Source organism: Mauremys mutica, chromosome 7, assembly GCF_020497125.1.
Source record: "Mauremys mutica isolate MM-2020 ecotype Southern chromosome 7, ASM2049712v1, whole genome shotgun sequence".
Taxonomy (NCBI): Eukaryota; Metazoa; Chordata; order Testudines; family Geoemydidae; genus Mauremys; species Mauremys mutica.
The window spans coordinates 126,116,299-126,124,356 of NC_059078.1; positions in this window are offsets into that span (position 1 = coordinate 126,116,299).

Genomic DNA, 8,058 nt, shown 5'->3' on the forward strand with positions numbered 1-8,058 from the left:
GTTCTATAGCAGCTTGGGCATGAGGTGACACCCGGTAGGGTGGGGTTCTAATGGGGTGAGCATTACCTGTGTCAATGGAGTGGTATGTTTGTTCAGTCCGTCCTGGGGTGGCTGAGAACACTGGGGCGAAGCGAGTGCACGGCTCCTTGATCTGCTGTTGCTGCAGACGTCCAAGGGTCGCGGAGAGGTTCACCTCTTCCACGCCACCGTCACTTTTTCCTTCGTAGTAGACACCTTCAGGCCACTCAGCGTCATCTCCTCCCTGGGCTGTAAACTGACAAACCTGTAATTCTCTGGAATAAAAGGGCTTTAGAGAATTAACATGGTACACTTTAGGCTTTAGGGTTGAGGTGGGGAATGCTATGAGATAGTTGACAGCTCCCAGGCACTCTTGGACCGTGAATGGCCCTTCCCATGACGCTTCCATCTTATGGGCCTGTAGCGCCTTTAAGACCATAACCTGGTCCCCTACTTTGAAGGAACGCTCTCTGGTATGTCTATCATACCAGGCCTTTTGCTCCTTCTGAGCATCCTTTAGGTTTTCTCTAGCAAGGGCTAAAGAGTGTCGGAGGGTGCTTTGTAGGTTGCTTACAAAGTCCAGAATGTTAGTTCCTGGAGAAGGCGTAAACCCCTCCCATTGCTGCTTCACCAACTGTAATGGCCCCTTAACCTCATGGCCATACACAAGCTCGAATGGTGAGAACCCTAAACTGGGATGTGGTACAGCCCTGTAGGCAAACAGCAACTGCTGCAACACTAGGTCCCAATCATTGGGGTGTTCATTCACGAATTTACGTATCATGGCCCCCAAAGTTCCATTAAACCTCTCCACCGGGCCATTGGTTTGATGGTGGTAAGGGGTGGCAACCAAGTGATTCACCCCATGAGCTTCCCACAGGTTTTTCATGGTCCCTGACAGGAAATTAGTTTCCGAATCTGTAAGGATGTCGGAGGGCCAACCTACCCTCGCAAAAATGTCAGTTAAGGCCTGGCACACAGTTTTAGCCCTGGTGTTGCTTAGAGCTACTGCTTCCGGCCATCGGGTGGCAAAATCCACGAAAATCAGTATGTACTGCTTTCCTCTGGGGGTCTTCTTTGGGAAAGGACCCAGAATATCCACAGCTACATGCTGAAATGGGACCTCAATTATGGGGAGCGGCTGGAGAGGGGCTTTGACCTGGTCTTGGGGCTTCCCCACTCTTTGGCACACCTCACAAGACCGGACATAATTGCCAACGTCCTTGCCCATCCCCTCCCAGTGGAAGGACTTCCCCAACCTGTCCTTGGCTCTGTTCACCCCAGAATGGCCACTGGGATGATCATGAGCTAAGCTCAAGAGCTTTACCCGGTACTTAGTTGGAACTACCAACTGTTTTTGAGGATGCCAGCCTTCCTGGTGCCCACCAGAAAGAGTCTCCTTATATAAAAGTCCTTGTTCTACAACAAACCGGGATCGGTTAGAAGAGCTGAGAGGCGGTGGGTTGCTCCATGCCGCCACCCAAGCTTTCTTGAGGCTGTCATCTGCTTCCTGCTCAGCCTGGAACTGTTCCCTTGATGCTGGAGACACCAGTTCCTCCTTAGACTGTGGACTTGGTCCCTCTGGAAGCGATGTAGGTGATGGGGTTGTTTTCATTGATTGTGATCCGCTCTCCGCTGGTGCACTAGGTGATATTTCAGGCTCTGGTTGAGCCTCTTGGGTAGGGTTGTCTGCTGCTTCGGCCAGTTCAGGCCCGCTGGTGCCCTCTGGCATTGGAGTTGTAGATGGGTTTGCAAGCGCTGGCGTCAGTGCAGGCAACGGTTCTGGGGCTGGTTGCTTTGCCACTTCCGGTTCTGGGACTGGATTCACTACGGCTGTAGCATTCATGGGTAGAAGATCCGGTTCCACCACCTCTGTCTGGGTCTCTGGTAACACCAACGGGGCCCTGGTGGACAGCTCAGGAACAGAGATGGGTGTGGAAGCTTGCTTGGCCTGGCTGCATGTGACCATTCCTACCCTCTTGGTTAGCTTCACATGGTTGGCCAAGTCTTCCCCCACTAGCATCGGGATGGGATAATTGTCATAGACGGCAAAAGTCCACATTCCTGACCAGCCCTTGTACTGGACAGGCAACTCAGCTGTAGGCAAGTTTAAAGATTTTGACATGAATGGCTGAATTGTCACTTGGGCCTCTGGATTGATGAATTTGGGGTCCACTAAGGACTGGTGGATAGCTGACACTTGTGCCCCAGTGACTCTCCACGCGGTAACCTTCTCTCCACCCACTCTCAAGTTTTCCCTGCACTCCGGGGGTATTTGAGAGGCATCTGGGCCTGGGGATCTTTGGCGTGATTGTAGTATAATTAACTGTACTCGGTTGGGGTTCTTGGGGCATTTGGCCTTTATATGTCCCAGTTCATTACATTTAAAACATCGCCCAGCTGACTGTTCACGGGGCCGAGGTGGGTCGCTGGAGACTGGTGAGGTGGGACAATAAGGTGTCTGGGGCTTTCCTTGGGTTGTAGGTGGGGCCTTGGGTTTCCCTCGGTGATAGGGTTTGGTTTCGGTTTGCCCCCTCTGATATTCGCTCCAATTGCTTGTAGTTTTTTTCCTTTCTGCCACTTCCATCCATCTGCCTCCAATCTCCCCCGCCTCGCTTACAGTTTTGGGCTCCCTAAGTAGGATGTACCTTTGTATTTCCTCAGGAACACCCTCTAAGAACTGCTCCATTTGCATTAGGAAGGCCACCTCTTCCAGAGATTCAGCACTTGCTCTTGATATCCATGCATTCCAAGTTTTGTCAATGTAGTAGGCGTGTTGGGTAAATGACACATCTGGTTTCCACCTTTGGGCTCTGAACCGCCGACGGGCACGCTCAGGTGTTAGCCCCATTATGCTTCTAGCCTTGGTTTGAAAAAGTTTATAATCGTTCATGCGTTCCTTAGGCATTTGAGCCGCCACCTCTGCTAAGAGTCCACTGAGCTGTGGCCTCAGCTCTATCATGTACTGGTCTGCAGAGATGCCGTACCCATGGCAGGTCCTTTCGAAATTTTCTAAGAAGGCCTCAGTATCATCACCTGCCTCGTAGGTGGGGAATTTTCTGGGATAGGAAACAGTCCCTGGAGAAGGGTTGTTAGGGTTGGCTGGTAACTCCTGCTTAGCCCTTGCTAACTCCAGGGCCTGCTTGTGGGGCTCCCTCTGGAGCTCCATAGCCCTCTGGTAGTCGGCCTCCTTGGCTTTCTCTTCTCTTTCTTTCTCCTCCATAGCTCTTTTGTGGGCAGCTCTGGCCATCTGTCTGTCAGGCTCCTTTTGGCTTTCCTCAGCCCGGAATTTGGCTAATTCCAGCTCTTGTTGCAGGGTTTTTTTTTCTTGGCTTGACATGTTTCCCTGCTCTGCCTGAGCTATCTTGGTTTGCGAGGTAAAAAAAACCCCCACAGCTTTTAACTGGACTTCTCTGAATGAGAGGAGACCAGAAAAACTGGTTTGTAACTTGTCTTTTGCAAACTGTTAATTAGGCTCCAGCTAAGCCCAGCTGGAAATCCTTTCTAACAAAGCCTTGTTAGAAAAACCTTTATCTGTTTGCCTTCAGGGGATCTCTCCTTCACTGCTTCCCCAGCATCTCAAAGGAGGAAAAAAAAAATCTGGCTTTTGGTTCCTAAAAATCCCTCACTGCTGCTCACCATGTCAAGGTCCCCCCACCCACTCTGAACTTTAGGGTACAGATGTGGGGACCTGCATAGACACTTCTAAGCTTAATTACCAGCTTAGCTCTGGTATTGCTGCCACTATCCAGAATTTGTGAGTATCTGGATCACTCCCTTTCCCCCAAAAAACTTTCCCCTCCCTGGGTAGCCTTGAGACTCCACCAATCCCTTGGATCTTAAAACAAGGAGAATTTAACCATCCCCCCTCCTTTCCCCCCACCAACTCCTGGTGGATCCAGATCCAACCCCCTTGGGTCTAAAAACAAGGAAAAATCAATCAGGTATTAAGAAAAAAGGCTTTTAATGAAAGAAAAGAAAGGTAAAAGAAAACCCTCTGGGAGAGATTAGCAAACCAGCTCCTCCAAACACAGAGGATGTTCCCCTGGGCACAAATTTAGTTACACAAAAAATACCCCAAATGATAATTCCCTTAATGGTACCAAGACAAGTTACAAAGAAAATAAACAGAAACCTATTTATCCCTTTCTAAACTTACTACTCTGATAAGAGGCTGGTTCCTTGATCTTTTTCACTCCGGCTGAACTGAAACGCTCAACAAAGGAAAACTTCCCTCCTTCCTTTTGAAACATCTTGTTCCCCCATTGGTTCCTCTGGTCAGGTGTCAGCTAGGCTGGGTGAACTCCTTAACCCTTTACAGGTAAAAGAGGCATTAACCCTTAACTATCTGTTTATGACATAAGGTGTCTAAGACCAGGTTATGGGTTGCTGGTTATAATTATGCTGTCTATATGTATGTATCATTTTGTAGTTGAAGTTATGAGTATTGCCACTAACTATACTGTCTGTATTTCAAACTTATGCTCTGCTTCTGGGAGACATCCCATTAAGGACCATCAGCTACACAACTGACCCATTGAGAGAAGGCAGATACGCCTTGTAACTCAGCAAAGTATGCAGGGACTTGCCCATGTGACTCCAGACTCCATTTTGTCTTCAATCCTGCTTCGTACCTCTGGAAGGACTTTGCTACAAACTGAAGCTCTGAACAAAGGACTGAATGACCCATCCCAGCGGGGGATGTTCTCCAGAGACTTGATTTGAACCTGCAGTTTACTCCATCTCTGCTACAAGCCTGAACTAAGAACTTTGCCATTACTGTATGTAATTGATTCCATTTAACCAATTCTAGCTCTCATCTCTATCTTTTTCCTTTTATGAATAAACCTTTAGATTTTAGATTCTAAAAGGATTGGCAACAGCGTGATTTGTGGGTAAGATCTGATGTGTATCTTGACCTGGGTCTGGGGCTTGATTCTTTGGGATTGAGAGAACCGTTTTCTTTTACTGGGGTGTTGGTTTTCATAACCATTCATCCCCAGGACGAGTGACACTGGTGGTGATACTGGGAGACTGGAGTGTCTAAGGAACTTGCTTGTGTGACTTGTGGTTAGCCAGTGGGGTGAAACCGAAGTCCTTTTTGTCCGGCTGGTTTGGTTTGCCTTAGAGGTGGAAAAACCCCAGCCTAGGGCTGTGACTGCCCTGTTTGAGCAATTGGTCCTGATTTGGCACTCTCAGTTGGGTCCCGCCAGAACCGCATCGTCACAGCTGGGTCACTACAAAAAGTAACTTTCCCTCTGCTGCTACGCACACCTTCTTGTCAGCTGTTGGAAACGGGTGACGTCCACCTTAACTGCATTCGCCTCGTCAGCACTACAAAAGTAATTTCCCCTCTCTTGATATTCACCCCTTCTTGTCAACTGTTGAGAATCTGCCACTTCCACCTTAATTGAATTGGCCTCATTAGCACTGACCCCCCCACTCGGTAAGGCGACTCCCATCTTTCCATGTGCTGTAATGTATAGACACTGCTTACTGTACGTTCCACTCCAGGCAGCTGATGAACTGGGCTGTAGCCCACGAAAGCTTTTGCCCAGATAAATGTGTTAGTCTGGAAGGTGCCACAAGGACTCCTCGTTGGCTCTTTGATGGCTGTGAGCGCTGCACTGGAGTGGGCTGGAGCGAAGGCCCCTTTCTTGCTGTCTTTTTTGGCTCCTGGGGCCTGAATTTCCATGGGATAAAGGGGCCCAATGAGTCAAAGGGGTAACATAACCCAGGCACCGTCCAGCATTAAACAGTGTTAACCGAGGGTCAGGCGTGGGCATCCAGAGACCTTAGGGTGACCAGACAGCAAATGTGAAAAATCAGGACAGGGGTGAGGAGTAATAGGAGCCTATGTAAGAAAAAGACCCAAAAATAGGGACTGTCCCTATAAAATCGGGACATCTGGTCACCCTAAGAGACCTGCTTAGCACCCCTGCAAATGCTCCCTTGAAAATCCTTCCAGCTGTAGCCCTCTCTATGAATCGGATGTTCAGAATGCCCAGTTCTCTCTGAGCATTGCCGGGTGCTTGTCCCCAGATCAGGCCTAGAGTTAGTAAAAGTGTTGTTCAGTTGGGACCCCCATGTGCACTGGGGCAGCACCCCCCCCCCAGGACCCCTTCTGTATTTGCAGCAGTTGGTGTGTGACTGCCCAAGGTGTGAATCCTCTCACCCAGCCCGGGAGAGATGCAAAGAGCTCAATAAGGTTTCACAGGAACAGCCTCCGGTGGCTTTAGCTGGGGAGAGTTTTTAGAAGCAGCCCCCCAGCCCAGCGATGGTTAATCCCTGTCCGGGGGGGGGGGCAGGGGGAGATGGGAGCTGAGCTGGGGGGAGCTGTCATCTGTTCCATCCCGTTTCCTAAAAGACAGATGAGCCAAGGCAGAAAACGCAGCTTCTTTCTCTGGTTCTACCTGTAGAGAACACTTCAACCTCCCTGGCCACACCATAGCAGATCTTAAGGTGGCCATCCTACAGCAAAAAAACGTCAGGACCGGACTTCAGAGAGAAACTGCTGAGCTTCAAGCAGCAAAGAGTCCTGTGGCACCTTATAGACTAACTGACGTTTTGCAGCATGAGCTTTCGTGGGTGAATACCCACTTCTTCAGATGCAAGTAGTGGAAATTTCCAGGGGCAGGTTTATATATGCAAGCAAGAAGCAATCTAGAGATAACGAGGTTAGTTCAATCAGGGAGGATGAGGCCCTGTTCTAGCAGCTGAGTGAAAACCAAGGGAGGAGAAACTGGTTCTGTAATTGGCAAACCATTCACAGTCTTTGTTTAATCCTGAGCTGATGGTGTCAAATTTGCAGATGTACTGGAGCTCAGCAGTTTCTCTTTGAAGTCTGGTCCTAAAGTTTTTTTGCTGCAGGATGGCCACCTTAAGATCTGCTATTGTGTGGCCCGGGAGGTTGAAGTGTTCTCCTACAGGTTTTTGTATATTGCCATTCCTAATGTCTGATTTGTGTCCATTTATCCTTTTCCGTAGAGACTGTCCAGTTTGGCCGATGTACATAGGAGAGGGGCATTGCTGGCATATGATGGCATATATTACATTGGTGGACGTGCAGGTGAATGAACTGGTGATGGTGTTGAGTCTGAACTTTTTATGAGTTTAAACTTAATTCAGACTTGATGTCTTTATCTGAAACTTTTAATTAAAGCTCTGACCTGCGAACTACTTATGACACCTCCCCCTCCCAATAAGTAGCCATTTTCTCCTTTGTTTTTTTTAATTTACATTTTAACCTGTTTTATTCTGTAGAATCTTGATTAATTATGCATAACCATTATGATCTGTTAATTACTTTGTTTACTTCTGTGTATAAACATTGATGCTTACCCCTAATAAACTTGCCACACTTACTCCGAAGCTTTTTTGTAAGCTAAGGATGGTGTGAGCCCGTTGATTAACAAATTGTTGTCTGGTCTCTGACAGATTTCTGAGCCCCATACCAACTCCGCACAAACTCGGGTGCTGAAGAGGTAAGTAAGGACTTGCTTTTTACCTAACAATTTGGGGGCTTGTCCGGGATTTCCTTCTGGTGCGGTGCCTCTGTCCAGTGGCCAGACCACTCACATACGAATTGGCAGGCGCCACGGGAGATTTCTCCCAGCCAATTCAATATTGAGGGGTCGTGTACTGGACAGCAGGATAAACGCCAGTTGGAGGGCTCCTGTCAGACACCATGGGTCAAGGGACTAGCGTGCCTCTTGAGAGTCCGCTGGGGATTGTAAATAAGTTATGGAATGAAGGGAAACTCCCAGTACAGACAGGAATGTCTAGGAGGAAGTTGTACACACTGTGTGTAAGGAATTGGACTGGGTATACCGCGGTATTGGCCGACCCGGAGATGAGGTGGCCTTCGTATGGCTCTTTCGAACAGTCTGCCTTAAGAGGAGTAAGGAGCCAGATCGAAAAAGACCATCCGGGACAGTTATGTTACTGGTTTTGTTGGGACACAGCAGCAGAGCTGTGGAAATCTTTAAAAATTATGGCAGTCAGGTATTCTCCCGAGAGTGAACCCCCTCCATGTTATTT